The sequence below is a fragment of the Lolium perenne genome, chromosome 3 (assembly GCF_019359855.2).
Source record: "Lolium perenne isolate Kyuss_39 chromosome 3, Kyuss_2.0, whole genome shotgun sequence".
NCBI classification, from domain to species: Eukaryota; Viridiplantae; Streptophyta; class Magnoliopsida; order Poales; family Poaceae; genus Lolium; species Lolium perenne.
In genome coordinates this window covers 288,217,075-288,238,734 of record NC_067246.2, presented here as the reverse complement: position 1 = coordinate 288,238,734, position 21,660 = coordinate 288,217,075, and the positions used below count along the sequence as shown (strand labels likewise).

General features: G+C 41.9%; 1 long non-coding RNA gene across 1 annotated transcript; it reads left to right on the top strand.

The window, feature by feature from the left end:
- Nucleotides 1-6,376: 6,376 nt before the first annotated feature.
- On the top strand, nucleotides 6,377-8,523 carry LOC139837686 (uncharacterized). The gene is made up of 2 exons (XR_011754308.1): nucleotides 6,377-6,500; nucleotides 7,905-8,523. It is a non-coding gene; the product is annotated as an uncharacterized lncRNA (long non-coding RNA).
- Nucleotides 8,524-21,660: the final 13,137 nt, after the last annotated feature.

Below are 21,660 nucleotides of genomic sequence, written 5' to 3'. Positions count from 1 at the left end.
GGCGGCGAAGCAGATCTAGTACTGTAGAGAGTCAGAGCTTTGGCGTGTGAGAGTATTTTTGAGCTAATGGGACGAATGGTTGGTGGGTGGGTGTGGGCCTGTGGGGAGGGTTCGGGATCTAGGCAAGATATTTCATTGTTACCGAATGAGCCCTCCATGGTCGGTGGGTTGTAGCTTCCGGACCAGGGTTAAAAGGGTAAAACTGGTCACGGGATTTTCGAATGGATGCGGCGGGATGATTTGGCGCGCGGCCGAAATTTTCAGTTTCAAGCTACGAGCAGAACGACAAAAATAATGTTCTTCCCCAGGGAGCTCTCATTTCTTCCTCTTCTCTTTCTCTCTCGAGTCTCTCCCACTCCCCGGCTCCTCTCCCCCTTCTCTCCGGCGGCCTCGCCGGCCGGAGACGAGGCCGACTTCTCTCTCGTATATTGTACACCATCCGAACTAAATTAATTGATTCAACTTTCCTTAGACGTGTATGTATCTAGAGTAAAAACATGTGTGGATACATCCATATTTAGATAAGCAAAGTTGAGTCAGCTAATTTGGATCCGAGGGAGTTAGTGTTGTTGTAAGCTTAGATCCAGTGTTTCCCATGAGCAGAATGGCGCAATGGAGTCGGGGATCTCATCATCGCCTTCAGATCTGGCCTATGGTGAATCTGGCGGATCTTGCCGGCCAAACCCCGATCTGGTGCCATCAATGTGATGGCGCTAACGGTGAGGCTTGCTTTGGTCAGTGCTTCAGATCTGGTCAATGGGGAAGTCAAGCTGCTAAAGTTCACAAGCTCGGGGCATACGACGGCGTCATCCGTCTTGCCCGTGCACATCTTGGCCTTTCAGCGGCCCTTCTCAGAGCCAATATGCCGTTGCTGAGGCCCTTCTTCTCCTTCGTCCTGGCGACTACCGGCGACACCGTCCCAAGTGGTGCGTCCCCAGCGACGGAGTTGCTGGAAAGGATGCGGAGCAGAGATCTGATGTGCGGTCGAGAAGGACTCGATTGATTTTCTTCTATATGTTTTGGGGTCCTTTTTGTAAAGTTGCAGGTTCTATTAGTTATTGTCTAGTACTTTTGGTCCTCTATGTAATTTTTTGGACTAGTTTCCATTGGCACTGATAAACTTGAATTTTGACAAGTTCACAGGGAAAAAAATCCTTTGCACATATGGCCTATCATGTATAAACATTCTTGAGATTTAAACTATATGTAATGTGCCATGCATTAACCCTAAACCATATATATGTAACTAACCCTAGCTGATCAAACCCAACTTAATTAAAACAAATAACCCTAAACTATACGCATGCACTTTATGCGCATAGGCGCGGGTGCCTCTAATAATGTGTGTGCGCACTCGATCGATGATCCCTAAACCTTATACAACCCTGAAACCCTAATCCCTAATCCCTAAACCCTAAACACCCTAAACACTAAACCCTATACCCTAAACCCTAACCCTAACCCTAAACCCTAATTAAACCCTATATATAGGCCAACGACACTTAATTGTGCATCAAGCAGGCCAGGGGTGCCTCGCGGTCCTCTAATTAAATTAAATGTGCCATGCATTAACCCTAAACCATATATATGTAACTAACCATAGCTAATCAACCCTACTTAATGAAAACACATAACCCTAAAGTATACTAGCTATAACCCGATCTAATAAAAACATGCTCTATATATAGCAGCTAGCTAGCAAACCTTAGATTAACACCAATTAATATATACATGGCCTATATCGATCATGTTGTATAACATATCCCTGAGATTCATTAATTAATTATATAATTATCGTGATAAATTAATTAACTCTAATTTTGACAAGTTCTCTCGAATGAAAACACATTTGATTAAGTTGCCTCATAATATATATATAATTAGTGTGCATGCATGGCCTACCATGCATTCGTGCATATATTTTAATGTATATTTGAACATTTCTTGGGGATTTCAATCTCTCTCTCTCGATCATCTATATATCGCTGGTGGCCAAAAAAACACACATATATATGCATGCAATTTATGCGTAAAGGCGCGGGTGCCTCTAATAATGTGTGTGCGCACTCGATCGATGATCCCTAAACCTTAAACAACCGTAAAACCTTAAATCTCTAATCCCTAATCCCTAAACCTAAACACCCTAAACACTAAACCCTAAACCCTAGACCCTAAACCCTAACCCTAACCCTAACCCTAAACCCTAGCTAACCCTAAACCCTAATTAAACCCTATGTATAGGCCAACGACACTTTAATTGTGCATCGAGCAGGCCAGGGGTACCTCGCGGTCCTCTAATTAAATTAAATGTGCCATGCATTAACCCTAAACCATATATATGTAACTAACCCTAGCTAATCAACCCTACTTAATTAAAACACATAACCCTAAACTATACTAGCTAGCCATAACCCGATCTAATAAAAACATGCTCTATATATAGCAGCTAGCTAGCAAACCGTAGATTAACACCAATTAAAATATACATGGCCTATATCGATCATGTTGTATAACATATCCCTGAGATTCATTAATTAATTATATAATTATCGTGATAAATTAATTAACTTGAATTTTGACAAGCTCTCTCGAATGAAAACACATTTGATTAAGTTGCCTCATAATATATATATAATTAGTGTGCATGCATAGCCTACAATGCATTCGTGCATATATTTTATTGTATATTTGAACATATTCTTGGGGATTTCAATCTCTCTCTCGATCATCTATATATCGTTGGTGGCCCAAAAAACACACATATATACGCATGCACTTTATGCGTAAAGGCGCGGGTGCCTCGATCTAATAATGTGTGTGCGCACTCGATCGATGATCCCTAAACCTTAAACAACCCTAAAACCCTAAATCCCTAATCCCTAATCCCTAAACCCTAAACACCCTAAACACTAAACCCTAGACCCTAGACCCTAAACCCTAACCCTAATCCTAACCATCTGCCCTAGCTAACCCTAAACCCTAATTAAACCCTATGTATAGGCCAACGACACTTAATTGTGCATCGAGCAGCCCAGGGGTGCCTCGCGGTCCTCTAATTAAATTAATTAAATGCGCCATGCATTAACCCTAAACCATATATATGTAAATAACCCTAGCTAATCAACCCTACTTAATTAAAACACATAACCCTAAACTATACTAGATATAACCCGATCTAATAAAAACATGCTCTATATATAGCAGCTAGCTAGCAAACCGTAGATTGACGCCAATTAAAATATACATGGCCTATATCAATCATGTTGTATAACATATCCCTGAGATTCATTAATTAATTATATAATTATCGTGATAAATTAATTAACTTGAATTTTGACAAGTTCTCTCGAATGAAAACACATTTGATTAAGTTGCCTCATAATATATATATATATAATTAGTGTGCATGCATGGCCTACAATGCATTCGTGCATATATTTTAATGTATATTTGAACATATATATTCTTGGGGATTTCAATCTCGATCTCTCTCTCTCGATCATCTATATATCGTTGGTGGCCCAAAAAACACACATATATACGCATGCACTTTATGCGTAAAGGCGCGTGCGGGTGCCTCTAATAATGTGTGTGCGCACTCGATCGATGATCCCTAAACCTTAAACAACCCCTAAAACCTTAAATCCCTAATCCCTAATAATCCCTAATCCCTAAACCCTAAACACCCTAAACACTAAACCCTAAACCCTAACCCTAACCCTAACCCTAACCCTAACCCTAACCCTAAACCCTAGCTAACCCTAAACCCTAGACCCTAAACCCTAGACCCTAAACCCTAACTCTAACCCTAACCCTAACCCTAAACCCTAGCTAACCCTAAAACCCTAATTAAACCCTATGTATAGGCCAACGACACTTAATTGTACGTGCATCGAGCAGGCCAGGGGGTGCCTCGCGGTCCTCTAATTAAATTAAATGTGCCATGCATTAACCCTAAACCATATATATGTAACTAACCCTAGCTAGCTAATCAACCCTACTTAATTAAAACACATAACCCTAAACTATACTAGCTAGCTATAACCCGATCTAATAAAAACATGCTCTATATGTAGCAGCTAGCTAGCAAACCGTAGATTAACACCAATTAAAATATACATGGCCTATATCGATCATGTTGTATAATATATCCCTGAGATTCATTAATTAATTATATAATTATCGTGATAAATTAATTAACTTGAATTTTGACAAGTTCTCTCGAATGAAAACACATTTGATTAAGTTGCCTCATAATATATATATATATAATTAGTGTGCATGCATGGCCTACAATGCATTCGTGCATATATTTTAATGTATATTTGAACATATTCTTGGGGATTTCAATCTCTCTCTCGATCATCTATATATCGTTGGTGACCCAAAAAACACACATATATACGCATGCACTTTATGCGTAAAGGCGCGGGTGCCTCGATCTAATAATGTGTGTGCGCACTCGATCGATGATCCCTAAACCTTAAACAACCCTAAAACCCTAAATCCCTAATCCCTAATCCCTAAACCCTAAACACCCTAGCTAAACACTAAAACCTAGACCCTAGACCCTAAACCCTAACCCTAACCCTAACCCTAACCATCTGCCCTAGCTAACACTAAACCCTAATTAAACCCTATGTATAGGCCAACGACACTTAATTAATTAAATTAATTAAATGCGCCATGCATTAATCCTAAACCATATATATGTAACTAACCCTAGCTAATCAACCCTACTTAATTAAAACACATAACCCTAAACTATACAAGATATAACTCGATCTAATAAAAACATGCTCTATCTCTACTATATTAAAGCTCTAGCGGTGGTGTCCCATGGTACGTCGTCTGGGCCTTCCACACCGCGCGACAATCTGAGCCGCGCATGCTAACAAAACCGTCGCGGAGCAGCGATCCCGCACGATAATTCCGGGCTGAAAAAAACAGCGGGCGGTTACCACCTAGGCACGCAGGACTCCTCCTCAATCTGAAAGCGCTGCGAAAATCCCCAAACTGCCAACCATAGATCCCTCCTTCCTCTGCGGTGACTCCATCTAACGCCACGCCTGAACCACCGAGTCGAGAGCCGCCGGCGAGTACAGTCGCACAGTAGTGCTTCTCCGCGCTGCGCGCTGGCATTGGGCGCTGTCGCCGTCGGTGGCTCCGTGGGGGGCCACGGCTCGAGAACCGGAGAAGAGCTGAAGGCTGACGTGTGCTCCGTGCAGGAAGGCATCTCGCCGGTTCGCCGGGGCCATCACCGCCTCGAGCAGTCGAGCCGAGCAACGCGGGGTCGTTTTCCCCTCGGACTACAGCGCCAGGAACGGCCGGCCCAAGGGCCACGGCCACGGGTGCGAGGACGGAAGGCCGCTTCTGCCTCTGCTGGCTTGGAGAGGACGAGACGCCGGGAACCAGCTTGTAAGCTCATCTATCTCTGTTACTCGACTGGATCAACTGATTGGCTGGCGATGGACATGCAACGTTGCTCTGCATCTATTTCTTCTCTACATGATTTGTTGAAATCTGTTTGAAATGGTGTTAATCTCTTCTAGATATTCTGGTTACCATCTAAAATTCAGTACTGTGAAACATTGTGTCCCATCGTATAGATGCAACAACAGATTGGTGATAAATGTATCTAATCATCACAGAGCAAACAGTGGTTTAAATTATTGGATGGAATGGAAAACATGAATAAAAAAAACACTAAAGCATGTTTTTATGAACTTTCCCCAGCCATCTGCTCTGAAATCTTTTGCCTGAAGTTGACACTGCAATGTGCGTCATACAATTGTTCTTTTCAAAAGAACCTGTCAAAGTTAGTTTGTGAGTATTATAGAAAACATGATGTGTGTTCACGGCATGGCAAAAGAGACACATCAGATTGAGAACTCCAATGGTTGCTTTTTTACTTCGTTGTTAGCGTGGAAGCCATGGGCCGGACTTCTATCATTGGTCACAACTTTTGCTTCAGATTCGATGTGTGGCCCTTGGTTCCGCTCACAATGTTGTTCTTCAGCAGTTTCCACGCAGGTAAAAGTTCAGTTTCTTAAACAGGAACATCTCCCACTATTTTCACTTCTTTTGAGTTGACAGATCCTATAATAGCATTGATAATTGTGCATATGCTGTTGTTCCCCAAATTTGAGTTCGTCAACTGGTGAGTTACCTAAGATTCTTGATGAAATAGAATCATTTCAAAGAACGAAGTGCCAGCAGAGCAATCCATGTGCATCTATATTCACAATATTAGAACAACATATGTTGTCTCGGGGGCAAATATATAAGGTATAATTTACTGCTTATAATTCATAATTAAATGAATAACATTTTGTTTCAATTCATCGAACATTAATTCTTCACAATTGTGAAGAAGGTTGCAGGCCAAGAAATACTGATACGTCAAGTGGGTTGTTTCACCATAGAAGCGTATTAGTTATTAATCCTGGTAAAGAGTGAACCAGTAGCCAAGGACTCTCACTATCTTGCTTCAGAAGAAGGTACATATCTGAAAGCTTTATTAGTTTTGACTCCTTCTCACTAGCCTTTGCGAGACTACCTTAACTCTTAGCTGAAGGTCATGATTCTTTTCTGGTCCCTCTTTCATATACTTTTGCGGATATCCATGTTTCATAGGTTAGTGCCAATTCTTGGATTCACAGATGAATCTTGTCAGTTGGAGCTGGGATAAGACTTTGGGGTGATCAAATGTACACAAACCTGAAGTTACATTGATTCTTATAGAACTAGTTGTCACTCAATGTGGTATTGTCCAGTGCTGCATTGCATGTGATAGATTGCATCGTAACAGCAGATTACTAAAAACATTGATTCACGTGCATTATATTTAAGCACCGTGAACTTTGTTTGTCTAATGCTGACATGCATACAAACACAATAGACCTACAAAGCTATTTACTAACACGACTGCTACAAATAAGAACCCTCTAACCTTCTGTTAATTAAGGTACTTTGACCTTCAGCAAGCTCTGCCAGCACATGTTCAGCAACTTCCTGAGTGCTGCTATGCCCTCTCAGTTATCCGTTCCCTATTAAGCGCCTTTGCAACTAACCCAAGCAACCTTCGAGGTCGACAAGCTGTAGTTTGGTGGTCATCAGCCTCGGTCCAGGAGACTTACGACAGTGGCAGAGGGAAACCCCACATGGCTCTGGGCTCCAATGCGCCCACCGGAAAATCGTCGCGATGCGGAAAAAACCAGGCAGTTTATTTAACATGAAAAAACAGCCCACGCACACATGACGCCAGCACCGCGTCCTCCAACTCCCCCTTTGAGCACTCTAAGTCTCGAATGCTCCCACCAGCGTGAGGCCGCCGCACCGACCCTACTCTCCACCACCAGACTACCAGAGCGAAGACTCCGCACCCACCCTGCTCTCTCCCCACCGGCCCAAGGCCTTCGCACCACCTCGCCCGACAACGGCACACCACTCCTCTCTCGCCGGCGCGAGCCCCCCCCCCCCCCCCCGCCAACCCTGCCCCTCTCCTGCTGGTGTGAGATCACATCTGGATCCTCTGCTCCCATGGATCGTGCGTTCCCCGCGAGTCCACAATGCGCAACCGGGTAGGGAAGTTCATTGAGCAGATAAATAAGACCCGAGCCTCTCTGCCTGGCACACCTCTGGCCTCTATCGCTGGAGAATGGAATAGTAAAGGTAGTTCGATATCCAGTGAGTGTTTGGTTTTGATTTGCAATATTTTTGACTATTGAGTCAGATTTGATTCTGAATTTGTAAGTTGCAGTAGTCTGAGATTGTGAGAAAGTTAGTGTTAGTAAAATTTTGTACTAAACAATATGAAATTGAGGTGATGCCATTTTTTCAAGGAGTCAAGATTCAGGGTAAGCGAATGTTGATTACATTGTTGAATCATGATCCCTATGCAGAATCCTACCATCATCACGTTAAATGTACACTTTGGTTCAAAAGAAGGTGGCAGAACTCAGCGGTACGGAAGAGTGGACTCCAGGCCACAACTAGCAGTTAAACTTATCAGCAAAACCCGCCCTTTGTTTGTATCGTTGTCTTGCATAGCTGTTTGATCAATGATTTGGTAGGAATTATCATTTTGATGTTTCTGTCCTTTCCATGCGGATATACAGGAGACGCGGCTAAAAGAGAAAGCGAAGCTGTTGAACACAATCACGAAGTTGAACAAAGACATTAGGCCATATGAACTATGAAGTGGGGCTCTCATCCGTGACCGCTTGAATGGGGTAGGTAGCACTGCAACAAGTAAATGATGCCATGCCTGTCGAATGGGGACTCTGTCCTCGAGGAACGACGAGCCTCAGTGACCCTCCGCGTGTTCCTGATATAGAGCAAAGACAAACCTCTTCTTCTCATCCTTAGTGACACAGATGCTCTGTTGCCCGGCATGGCAGCAAGAAAGTTGAGCAAATTTGATTCACGATGCAGATCTGGATCATGCAGCCTCCTCTGCCTCACCTCGCCACGCCTGTTCTTGGATTTGCACCAGTGGTACACCAGGTTACTAATCACTCATCATATTCTCCACATTTTGTTTCTCTAATTACACCAGAGGCGCCTTCTTTCCATGGTACTATTGCATGTTCAACATGGTGCGAACTGGAATAATTTTATGGTGATATCTACAGATGTATAGTCTGTAGTTGTTATAGGGTTCATCTTTGTGCTAAGTTGTAACTGTCTCCCTGCAGACCCACATCATGCCCTGCCATGCCAGTAGACCTTTGTTTTTTTATTGCTAACCTTGAAAATGATAGTTTCATCTGATTTGTAATATGAATGATTTATACTGCAATTCATATGCAAGAATTTAGTTGTATAACAGAACACAGTCTATTTTCCATCTTATTTACCATATATAATTTGAAATATGGTCCAGTCTCAAATTTTAGCTATGAAGTTATTTAATGTAACAGTAGATAGTCGAAACATGTACAGATTCAGTATCTGGCTTGAATGATATAAAAGTTTCTAATAAAAATGGGAGTATGATAGCAAGCACTCTCGAGAAACACAAGAATCAATTGAATTTGGTCTAAGAAAAATTGCATTCATGTACCATCGCTCCATTTAGTTTTGGCATTCTGCTGAACTACCAACTGTATAAAATAGCATACATTATTTTGATGTTGGATGGCCTATACAAAGATACGGTTCTGATTTATGAGGCCTTATGTGATTTCAAATTTTCCTATTTATTTGAAGTTATGTTCACCACATCACAACTTGCAGTGCAATGTGTCATCAGGAGATAAATATCAGTGAGCTACTATATGTTCAATATTTATACAGCTGTATAAGAAAGTCCAAGTTCTAAGCTACGAGGATTAGAGGCACAGATAAATGTGCAGGTTGACAAATGGGTTCGACCAACTAATGAATGGTTGAAGGTAGTTTTGTTGTTACGGCAGGGAGAGCTATTTTTCTTCATCTGGGGTGGGTATAGGGACAAGAAGAAATCTCTCTGTTCTTTCGTCAACTTAGACTATTATTATAGATGATTGCAGATCTATGGAAAATCCAGAACGCCTTGTTGTCTTAAGCTGTTTATGTTCAGTTGTCATATTTTTGTGCAATTGTCTGTGATGGATTGTAATATCTCTAAGTTGCCATATTTTTTCCTTGGAATTTTAAGATCACATCTAATGTTGATAAGGCCCGATTCTGCAAAAAAAAAAAAAAAAAAAAAAAAACAAGGAATTGAGTGAACCATCATTTTTCTGGTAAGCTATATCTATGTTTGCATATATGTGAGTAAAATTTACACTCGGTTATCTTGTTTGTAAGATCATATTTGCATCATATAGTTTCTTAGTTTGGAAGAGCACGGTGCAAATTCTATCAGGAATTGATGAGTTTGATAGTGTAATTTGTGTGAACTATAAAAGTGTTCTTAATGGAACAAATTATGCTTGAACATCATTTATCAGTTATTTGAACATATAATTTGGTTTGACATTCTTTGTAAAGCATGGGCCCTATGCTATTTAATTAGATAGAGATGATGCTGATATCGTCAGACTGGAAGGCAACATGATCTGTGTCGGTGAGCTACATGTAGGCAAGACGGTGCCACACTGCTGACCCGTCGTCCCTGTTATTCAGTATTAAGATTGTTATTTGAATGTAATTTTATTTTTTGCATAGATAAACCAGTGAGCTCTCTTTTGAGAGGATTGTTGTACTATAACAAGGGAACTAAGTCCGAATATTTCATATGGTATAACAAAATTATCAAAGCGAAATTTGAAAGATTTTGAGCGATAAAAAATACCTTATTTCTGGGATTGTGAACACATACCAATATATTTCAGATCAATTTAATTTTATATTTATCGCAATGCATAGACAATTTGCAATGAAAAAGAACACATAAAGAATCGTGGCAACGCACGGGTATTCAACTAGTATATATATATATATATATATATATAGCAGCTAGCTAGCTAGCAAACCGTAGATTAACACCAATTAAAATATACATGGCCTATATCGATCATGTTGTATAACATATCCCTGACATTCATTAATTAATTATATAATTATCGTGATAAATTAATTAACTTGAATTTTGACAAGTTCTCTCGAATGAAAACACATTTGATTAAGTTGCATCATAATATATATATATAATTAGTGTGCATGCATGGCCTACAATGCATTCGAGCATATATTTTAATGTATATTTGAACATATATATTCTTGGGGATTTCAATCTCGATCTCTCTCTCTCGATCATCTATATATCGTTGGTGGCCCAAAAAACACACATATATACGCATGCACTTTATGCATAAAGGCGCGCGCGGGTGCCTCTAATAATGTGTGTGCGCACTCGATCGATGATCCCTAAACCTTAAACAACCCCTAAAACCTTAAATCCCTAATCCCTAATAATCCCTAGCTAATCCCTAAACCCTAAACACCCTAAACACTAAACCCTAAACCCTAAACCCTAACCCTAACCCTAACCCTAAACCCTAGCTAACCCTAAACCCTAAACCCTAGACCCTAAACCCTAGACCCTAAACCCTAACCCTAATTAACCCTAAACCCTAGCTTACCCCTAAAACCCTAATTAAACCCTATGTATAGGCCAACGACACTTAATTGTACGTGCATCGAGCAGACCAGGGGGTGCCTCGCGGTCCTCTAATTAAATTAAATGTGCCATGCATTAACCCTAAACCATATATATGTAATTAACCCTAGCTAGCTAATCAACCCTACTTAATTAAAACACATAACCCTAAACTATACTAGCTAGCTATAACCCGATCTAATAAAAACATGCTCTATATGTAGCAGCTAGCTAGCAAATCGTAGATTAACACCAATTAAAATAAACATGGCCTATATCGATCATGTTGTATAACATATCCCTGAGATTCATTAATTAATTATATAATTATCGTGATAAATTAATTAACTTGAATTTTGACAAGTTCTCTCGAATGAAAACACATTTGATTAAGTTGCCTCATAATATATATATATATAATTAGTGTGCATGCATGGCCTACAATGCATTCGTGCATATATTTTAATGTATATTTAAACATATATATTCTTGGGGATTTCAGTCTCGATCTCTCTCTCTCTCTCTCTCTCTCTCTCTCTCGATCATCTATATATCGTTGGTGGCCCAAAAAACACACATATATACGCATGCACTTTATGCGTAAAGGCGCGGGTGCCTCTAATAATGTGTGTGCGCACTCGATCGATGATCCCTAAACCTTAAACTTAACAACCCCTAAAACCTTAAATCCCTAATCCCTAAACCCTAAACACCCTAAACACTAAACCCTAAACCCTAGACCCTAAACCCTAACCCTAACCTAACCCTAACCCTAACCCTAAACCCTAGCTAACCCTAAACCCTAAACCCTAGACCCTAAACCACCCTAGACCCTAAACCCTAACCTAACCCTAACCCTAACCCTAAACCCTAGCTAACCCTAAACCCTAATTAAACCCTATGTATAGGCCAACGACACTTAATTATGCATCGAGCAGGCCAGGGGGTGCCTCGCGGTCCTCTAATTAAATTAAATGTGCCATGCATTAACCCTAAACCATATATATGTAATAACTAACCCTAGCTAATCAACCCTACTTAATTAAAACACATAACCCTAAATTGTACTAGCTAGCTATATATAACCCGATCTAATAAAAACATGCTCGATCTATATATAGCAGCTAGCTAGCAAATTAAACGGTAGATTAACACCAATTAATATATACGACATGGCCTATATCGATCATATGTTGTATAACATCTCCCTGAGATTCATTAATTAATTATATAATTATCGATGATAAATTAATTAACTTGAATTTTGACAAGTTCTCTCGAATGAAAACACATTTGATTAAGTTTCCTCATAATATATATATATAATTAGTGTGCGCACTCGATCGATGATCCCTAAACCTTAAACAACCCTAAAACTCCCCTAAACCCTAAACACCCTAAACACTAAACCCTAGACCCTAAACACCCTAAACACTAAACCCTAAACCCTAGACCCTAAACACCATACGTAAACACTAAACCCTAAACCCTAAACCCTAAACACCCTAAACACTAATTAAACCCTAAACCCTAGACCCTAAACACCCTAAACTAAACCCTAGACCCTAGCTAAACACCCTAAACACTAAACCCTAAACCCTAAACCCTAGCTAACCCTAAACCCTAATTAAACCCTATATATAGGCCAACAACACTTAATTGTGCATCAAGCAGGCCAGGGGTGCCTAGCTCGCGGTCCTCTAGTTAAATTAAATGTGCCATGCATTAACCCTAAACCATATATATAACTAACCCCTAGCTAATCAAACCCTAGTTCATTAAAACACATAACCCTAAACTATACTAGCTAGCTATAACCCGATCTAATAAAAACATGCTCGATCTATATATAGCAGCTAGCTAGCAAATTAAACGGTAGATTAACACCAATTAATATATACGACATGGCCTATATCGATCATATGTTGTATAACATCTCCCTGAGATTCATTAATTAATTATATAATTATCGATGATAAATTAATTAACTTGAATTTTGACAAGTTCTCTCGAATGAAAACACATTTGATTAAGTTTCCTCATAATATATATATATATATATAATTAGTGTGCATGCATGGCCTACCATGCATGCATTCGTGCATATATTTTAATATATATTTGATCGAACATATTCTTGGGGATTTCAATCTCTCTCTCTCTCTCGATCATCTATATATCGTTGTTGGCCAAAAAAACACACACATATACACATGCACTTTATGCGCAAAGGCGCGTGTGCCTCTAATAATGTGTGTGCGCACTCGATCGATGATCCATAAACCTTAAACCCTAATTAAATAAACCCTAATCCCTAATCCCTAAACCCCTAAACAACATAAACATTAACCCTAGACCCTAGACCCTAACCTCCTAACCCTAAACCCTAAACCCTAATTAAACCCTATATATAGGCCAATGACACTTAATTGTGCATCAAGCAGGCCAGGGGTGCCTTAGCTCGCGGTCCTCTAATTAAATTAAATGTGCCATGCATATATATATGTGTTTAATTTGGGGATTTCAATCGCTCTCTCGTATGTAGATCTCTCTCTACCTCTCTCTCTGTCTCTCTCTCTCTCTCGTTAATTGGTGGCCAACAACACACACATGCACTTTGTGCGCAAAGGCATGCGCCTCTAATAATGTGTGTGCAGTCGATCAATCTAGTTTTGATTAATCATAGCACACAAATAAAGAAGTTGTATTTGAATCCACACAACCTAATCTAAAACACATAACCCCTAACATGGCCTAATTAATTAACCCCTTCTCTCTACCTAATTAGTGGAAATTGCACAAAATCAAAAGGGGTCCCTCACTAATTGTGCATATCTGCTAGATTGTGATAAACTTTTGCCCCATATATATTTGGTGGATGGGTGCATCTTGGCATGTAAAACAATTAGTGTTTGCAAATGGCGTTGTCAAAATTTATGTACAAATGATTTCTTTCCATCCAAAGTGCATAAAATGGGAGTTTTAATGAAGAAAGTACAAATAAAACAGCTCAACATGCTTCCACACCCCGATTTCCACACGAAGTAGAGCATATTTAAAGGATAATTCCAGAGTTTTACTATTTTTCAAGCAACTTTGCTAATTTTCCCCCACTCACATGACTTTATGTCGATTTAACGAAAATATGGCGAATTTAAACTACATGGGCGGGATAGTTTGAATTGTGCGCGCGGCAAAGGGAACCGCCTATTCCTCAACCTTGTGCACGGCAAATTACACACGCAACTCCATTAAACGCCACATACCGACCTTAATTATCACCCCGGCGGCCCGGCCGCATGACCCCCCACCCACCCCTACACAACTTATCCCCGTCCGTGCGAAGAGCTTCCCCTCCCCGTCCCGTCTGTGCGAAGAAGAAGCTTCCCCTCCCCGTCGTTCTTCTCGAGACGCACCGGCGGTCAAGTTGATCCACGGTAGGGCTGCTATCTCTAGCTCAATCATGTATCGGGCAAGACGGCCTAACGATTTATATTTTCTTGATGCTGCTAAAAAAATTCGCCAGTATGCTCGAACTAATTGGCACTTTATAGTTTTCCGCTCGATTTGTCATCGATCAATTTGTTCATTTGCGTGTGCATATAGAGTCAGTTCTGCACTCGATCCGTTAATTTGCTGAAATGCCATGGCAGAGTTTTGTACACGATCTGTTTGCTAAAATGTCGATGGGCATTTTTTGTTTTGTACTCGACATGATTGCTGAAATGCATAATCATGTAGTATAGTTTTGTACTCGATGGATATACATTTCCTACTTCGCCTTAAATTAATCACCAACCACAGTATCTCATAATTAAACAGATGATGGACGAACTTGGATACTGCATGGACACTTATGTCCCCCTTCATATATAAATGGTGTTCAACCCTTTATGGGGTTTATTAGAGCTCATGAAGGTCACAACCTGGACGTGTATTGCCCGCGCTGCACATGTATGAATGGTGAGAAGAGGCCTCACCCTGTAGTGGCAGATCATTTACACATTTTTGGGATGGACCGCACATATGTTAGGCGGGTTTAGCATGGTGAACCATATAATGATCCTTTAGCAGGAGAAGCAGATCTTGCTCACACTGTATGTGTGCTGGCATATGTAGTTAATTATTTATATTGATGCTGCCGCTGTTTCAATCAATAGTTTGCATTGCTGTGCAAGGTTCTATACTCAAATTTAACTTGTTGCAGATGGATGGAGGGGAAGGAGAGAAAAAGCGCTTGCTTCAGGAAACGGGTTTCAGCTCTGGGACATGTGCTGTGCCAGATGAGAAGGTAAATATGTAAAACGGCATTTGTTCAGGTTACATCCCTTAGATGTTTGTCTAATCGGTTGATGTACTAATTGCAGAAGCATAGAGTTGAAGAGGTCTCTCAGTTTGATGGGAGATTTGAAGATGAATCTCAGTTTGATGCACCTGTGGATGGTACTAATGACGAGCCTTTCATAGACGAAGGTCCTGCACCTGAGATTATCCAGCCTACAGAAGGTGGCCGTGGACCGAGTACACAGCTTTGCGTTGAAGTGGATGCACGCCCGGAGATCATCAGGGGCGTCCGGGTAGTCTCAAGACCACCCAGCCCTGATGCACCAGTGGAAGGTACTGAAGACGAGCCTCTCATAGACGAAGGTCCTGCACCTGAGATTATCTAGCCTACAGAAGGAGGCCGTGGACCGAGTACACAGCTTTGCGTTGAAGAGGATGCACACCCGGAGATCATCAGGGGCGTCCCGGTAGTCTCAGGACCACCCAGCCCTGATGCAAAATATTGAGCTACTTTATGATTCGTACTCTTATGTTCTGGTGCTGTAGTATGTTATGATTTGTACGCCTTTGGCGCTAGATTAAGCATTCAGTGGATGATCGCGTTGCAAAATTCGACACCCACACAATCAGTTCATCGTATGAGTAGTAGCACAATTACTTCTACAGCGATTCCTGCCAGCGCATTAGTTGGTAGCATGAAACACTTTCAGGTACTCCCCTCTGATTCATATTAATTGACTCAATTCTGTCTAGATATGGATGTATCTAGATGCATTTGTTAACTAGGCTAACAAACTTGAGTCAGTTAATATGAATCCGTGTAAACCGCCCAGTCCTCGAGCAGCTAGTTTATTGACTCTGGACTCCAAGCCTCTCGCGGCAAGCCATCGACGAAGCTTTGACCAGATCTTGGCCCGCAATTTTTTGTGTGTGGCGAACAACAAAGCTTTGACCAGTTCCTCTCGGGATGCAGCACGCCGGTGAGCTTGCACGGTTGCCATGAGCACTTTCCGGCGGAACTTCCTCTTCAGCGCCCTCAAGCCGCTGCTGCGAGACAGCACGCAGTGCCTCGAGGTGGACGGAATTCTGGATCTGAGGGCGGGGGGTCCGCATCGTCTGGGAACGATCTCCAGCGGGTTAACGAGGACATGCATGGCGGCCAGGGGATTTGTTTTTTTTTTTTGGTTTGAGCTTGGGATTTGGGGTTTTTTCGGATAGGGGAGGAGGAACCGAGGAAGAGGAAGGAACAGCCGCGTGCTTGGCGCGTGGCGGTGTGCTTGAATTTCGAATTTTTGTGAAATGTTTCATTTCCCCGCTACAATTCGGGGGTTTCTTGACGCGCCAATGCGTCCCGCCGGGCAGCTTCAAGTGAATTTGGGGTGCCACGCTATGGGCCCTAGTTTCAGTGAGACATGTAATGACTATAGTCACATCAGTAAGTTCACTGTGTAATAAAATATGTTACCCCTCCCCTTTATGTAGCACCCCTTCTCTCCCGATCGAGTGCCGATTGCCGACGGATGCAAGCCGCTAGCTCGATCCCCTCCTTTCGCCTCCACCGTCCAGGCATCTAGCTTGGAGGGGCAAGCTGCATCTAGACCAAGCGGATTAGGTAGGACTAGTAATGTTCTTTCCTTTCTCGAGATCGGTTCTTTTTTCCTCTCCTCGATATCTTGCGCATCTCTTTCCTATTCTGGGCGAAGGGGTGTCTTTCTGGTCACCCTCGAGCTGGGAGTGATTGATGGGGGTGGGGGCGGGGGCTACCTTTGCTTGGATTGGGGTGTTCTTCCTTTATTTGTCGACATTTGCAACCTTTGTAGTTTCTGCTGATCCTCACCGTATCTTTTGTCGGCTTGTACAGAAAGGTAAGACCTCGGCGGTGGGGGCAATGGAGCGTAAGGCCACCACGCATGTGGGCGGTTGGCTGAGCCCGAGCTGCGTCCCCAGCCCCGCGAAGCTGGTACTCCGTTTGCTTATCCACTCTTTACCTTTTAAGTGTCTCTCTCGCATCCTCAATCTGTTCCTGTTCTGGAATATGCTTAAAGTAGCACATGTCTTCATGTGTTTGTGCGTAAAGCCTCTGTGACACCATGCTCTATATTCTCTGTATCAGGTTGGTACCTCCAGGTTCCGTGCTGAGGCTATGGGGAACGAGAATAGCGCCCCACCTGCTGCAGGAGCATGGCCCGATCTGCAGCACAAGAAGCGAAATGCCACGGCCGAGCTGGGCAGGGTCCGCCAAGGGGTAAATTTTTTAACCAACTTACCATGATGTAGTCTCGAATCGATACTCCCTCGAGATCCAAATTAATTGACTCAACTATCTCGTAGATACGGATGTATCTAGATGTGTTTTAGCTCTAGATACTATCTGCCTCCATCCCAAAGCTTTGGGCTTATATTATTTTTAGAAAGTCAAACTATACCATGTTTGACTAAGCTTTTACCAAAAATCAGTAACATGCAAAATACAAAATTAATATCATTAAATAGATAATAAAATATATTTTCCTACGGTATCTACAGTATTATATTTGTTGATAGAATGTTCTAAAATTTTGGTCAAACTTTGCTTGTTTTGATTTCTCAAAAATAAATAATGCTTCAGCTTTTGGATGGTGGTAGTACATTCATATCTCGAAAAAGCTGAGGTAACTAGTTTTTGTGCTGTACAAAGCTCGTGTTCACGCTGCAAAAGGCTAAGAGCATCCACTATATGCATCGGTCTATCTCATACGGTAATTCAATATCACCGCTGAGGTCTGCCTTTTGTTTTGCTATTCATATGCAGACTGAAACTTTAGGGCCTTTACTCAAAAGGAAGATCAAAACTGCGGCTGATCAAAGCTGCCGGTATGTTGATGCCGCCCCATCTTCTAAATGCCTCTACAAGCACAAGGCCACGCGCCAGTGGGTGGTGATCTTTTAATGAATATGGTATATTTTCTTAATCCACAAAACATGCCTTGATTTTTCTCTCGTTTATTGTCGGTTTTTCTATGCTTGCCAAAAGTTTACAACAACAACCACACCCACGCCTTTCAGTGCCAAACAAGTTGGGGTAGGCTAGAGTTGAAACCCATAAGATCTCGAAGCCAAAAGTTTAGAAACACCAAATTCGTTTGCTTACAATCATCATACAGTAATGTTCATCTACTCCAGTTCCCCTAACCCAACAAAAAATTATGTTAATTACGATTTTTAGATTAAAAGAGCACCATTAGGCGCTGTTAATTACGACTTTGAGATTAAAATGTCATTTGCAATTGTTAATTACAATTTTGAGACAAATGGTTAGTTTAACCTCGATCTCTTCTCGCTCTCCATTTATCCCAACCGAACAAAAATTTAACCATTCCATTCCTCTGAAATGGAACCATTCCATTCCATTCCACGCTGTTTCGTAACCGAACACACCCTTGCATTCTTGTGAACTGTTGTCCATACACGGCCATACCCTTCCACTTACATCCAGACTATATACATCGATCTGTCTCGTAGTCATTCAATATCACCGCTGAGATCTGTTCCCATTCTTATGCAGGCTGAAACTGCTGCGCCTTTACTCAAGTGGATGCAAAATGAGGCTAATGAGGCTGCTCGTGAGGATGATGGTGCCGACACCATCTTCCGAAAACCTCTACAAGCACGAGGCCATGGGCCACTGGGTGGTGACCTTTTAATGAATCTGGTATATTTTCTTAATCCACATACATGATTTCATTATTATCTGTTTAATTACTGTTGGCTTTGTCTAATGCTTACCAAAAGTTCAGAAACACTGCGTTTGCTTACAATCATCATACACTAATTTTTCACTTTTCATCTGTCTCATCCAAGATATAAACTGTTGATTTCCATTGGCTTGTTTTGTAATCATTTGCATTGTTGTCAACTGTTCTCTATGCACAACCCTATTCTTCCACTTACACCCGCACTATTTGCATCAGTCTATCTCATAGATTTATTAAATATCAATGATGAGTTCTGTTGCTATTCATATGCAGGATGAAACTTCTGTGCCTCTACTCAAATGGATAAAAAATGATCCCGATGAGGCTCGTGGAAGACGATGGTGCCGCCACCATCTTCTGAAAACCTCCTCAAGCACAAGGCCACGGGCCAGCTGGGTGGTACCCTTTTCAAGAAGGTGTATATTTTCTTAATCCTCATACATGATTTGATTTTTGTCTGTTTATTGCCGGCTTTGTCTAATGCTTACCAATAGTTCAGAAACACACACACCTATTCTTACACTTACATCCAGCACTATATGCATCAGTGTCTCATAGATTCATTTTATATATCACTGCTGATGTCTGTTGCTCTTCAATTTTTATATGCAGACTGAAACTGCTAACCCTTCATTGGTCAAAAGGATTGCAACTGCTGCTGATGAGGCATCTGCAGAGGCTGCCACCAAGTTACTGTTAGCCCCACATTCTGGATGCTTATATAAGCTCAAGTCCAAGGACCAGCCGGGCCGTAACCATCCAAGGGTTCGGGTATATTTTCTTAAGCCACATATACATGCCATGATTTATGTCTGATATTATCACCGGCTCTGTCTAATGCCTTTTGGAATTCGGAAACACCAAATTAGCATGCTTATATTCATCATACACTAATTTTTCACTGTTCAGGTTGTAACATAGTGTTATGCACTCGCTTGTCAACATTTGCATTGCTCTGAACTATGCACTTTACACAACCTAATTCTTCCACTTACATTCAGCGCTACGCACCAGTAGTACCTCCCATGTTTCCTTCACCATCCTGATGCCGAGCTTGCGGGAATATGGCGGGCCCATGTACATACCCCGCATATAACACCTCCTATGGCTCTATCTACCTTTCTAGTAGCTCCTTCACAGAGTTACAGGTATGTATTCTCAGTGGTTTAGCATGAATTGGCATATAGTAAAGTCTTGTTTTTAGTCTTCCTGCTTCTTACATTTGTATCAATTTTCACATGCGGATCGTACCTTGTGAACTTCGTCCAATGATTAACCGGATGTGTCCGCATGAAGGGTCATACACTATGCATGGCAAGGGCAAATTGATGAACACCTACACGGTCTATGAGGTGTATGTCTAAAAGACGCAGGCCATCACATATTTGTATGGACATGATTGGAGAAAGTTTGCTTTTGACTACGGTCTGAAGAAGGGCGACGAGCTGAGGATCAGAAACTCAAACGGGCAGATATACGTAACTGCTTACAGAGTTGGAGACACTTCCAAATATATAATATGTAACTTTTTTCTACTCATATCTTTTGATAACTGTTACGAGCAGTTGTTCTAAACCATTCCCTCTGTTCTAGCTTGCTGGGTTTAACATGATCAAAGCTGCAGATCCCACGATGGAACATGAGCGGATGTCCTAAAGGGCAACCACACCAGCTCCGGCGCCGGCTTCCCACTCTCTGCATCAGCACCGGTTCTGTACCAGCTCCGTTCTGCATCTACCCAGCAGTCCCTTACATCAAGCATTGGTTCCTGTAGAGGCCCCATATACTACACCTGCCGGCGGGCTCTGCATCAGCCTTTGGTTCCTCTAGCTGCACCGTTCGCACCTGCCCAACAGTCTCCTGCATCGGCACCGGTTCCTCTAGAGGCACCGTTCGCACTCGCCCAGTCTCCTGCATCAGCACCAGCTCGTGTACCAGCCCAGGCTCCCGCACCTGCCCACCGGATCACCGAGGTCTCGGCTCATTGCCTTTGTGGCCACCCGTGTGGTGACCAGGACGCATCTGAAGGCTATGTTCGTGAGTATATGACAGCATAACTGCTCTTATCTTGATGTCTTCTCTGCTCAAAGTCTCACATGGTTCAGTGCATTGGTGCCATTGACTAATTTTTGGTGGTATCTCTTGCTTTGAATCAGAAATTTCCTAAAAGTATCTCCAAGGATCTCAATGCTGGCCGAAGGGGCAAGATATCCCTCGTCATGGAGAGTGAAGGTCTCACCGTGGAGGGACGGTACTCCGTCAGTCCCACAGATGGCCGCTTGGCTGTTACTTCCAGGTGGAAAAAGTTCATTGACGGTGCCAAACTTCGCATTGGATCAAAGTTGAAGGTCAAGATCTTTCGATGCCACTGTGACATGCTGGTCATAAAGTTCGCGGTTGTCTAGTTCTGTTGCCCCATGAGCCCTTAGCAAATGCATTTGTAGTTATACTTATATAAGGTTATCTTATCTGAACTGCTAATTAATTGTATGGGTGGTAAAACTCTGGCAAGCTTTTGCTCTTAGCAAGTATGTATGTATGATCAGCTATTAT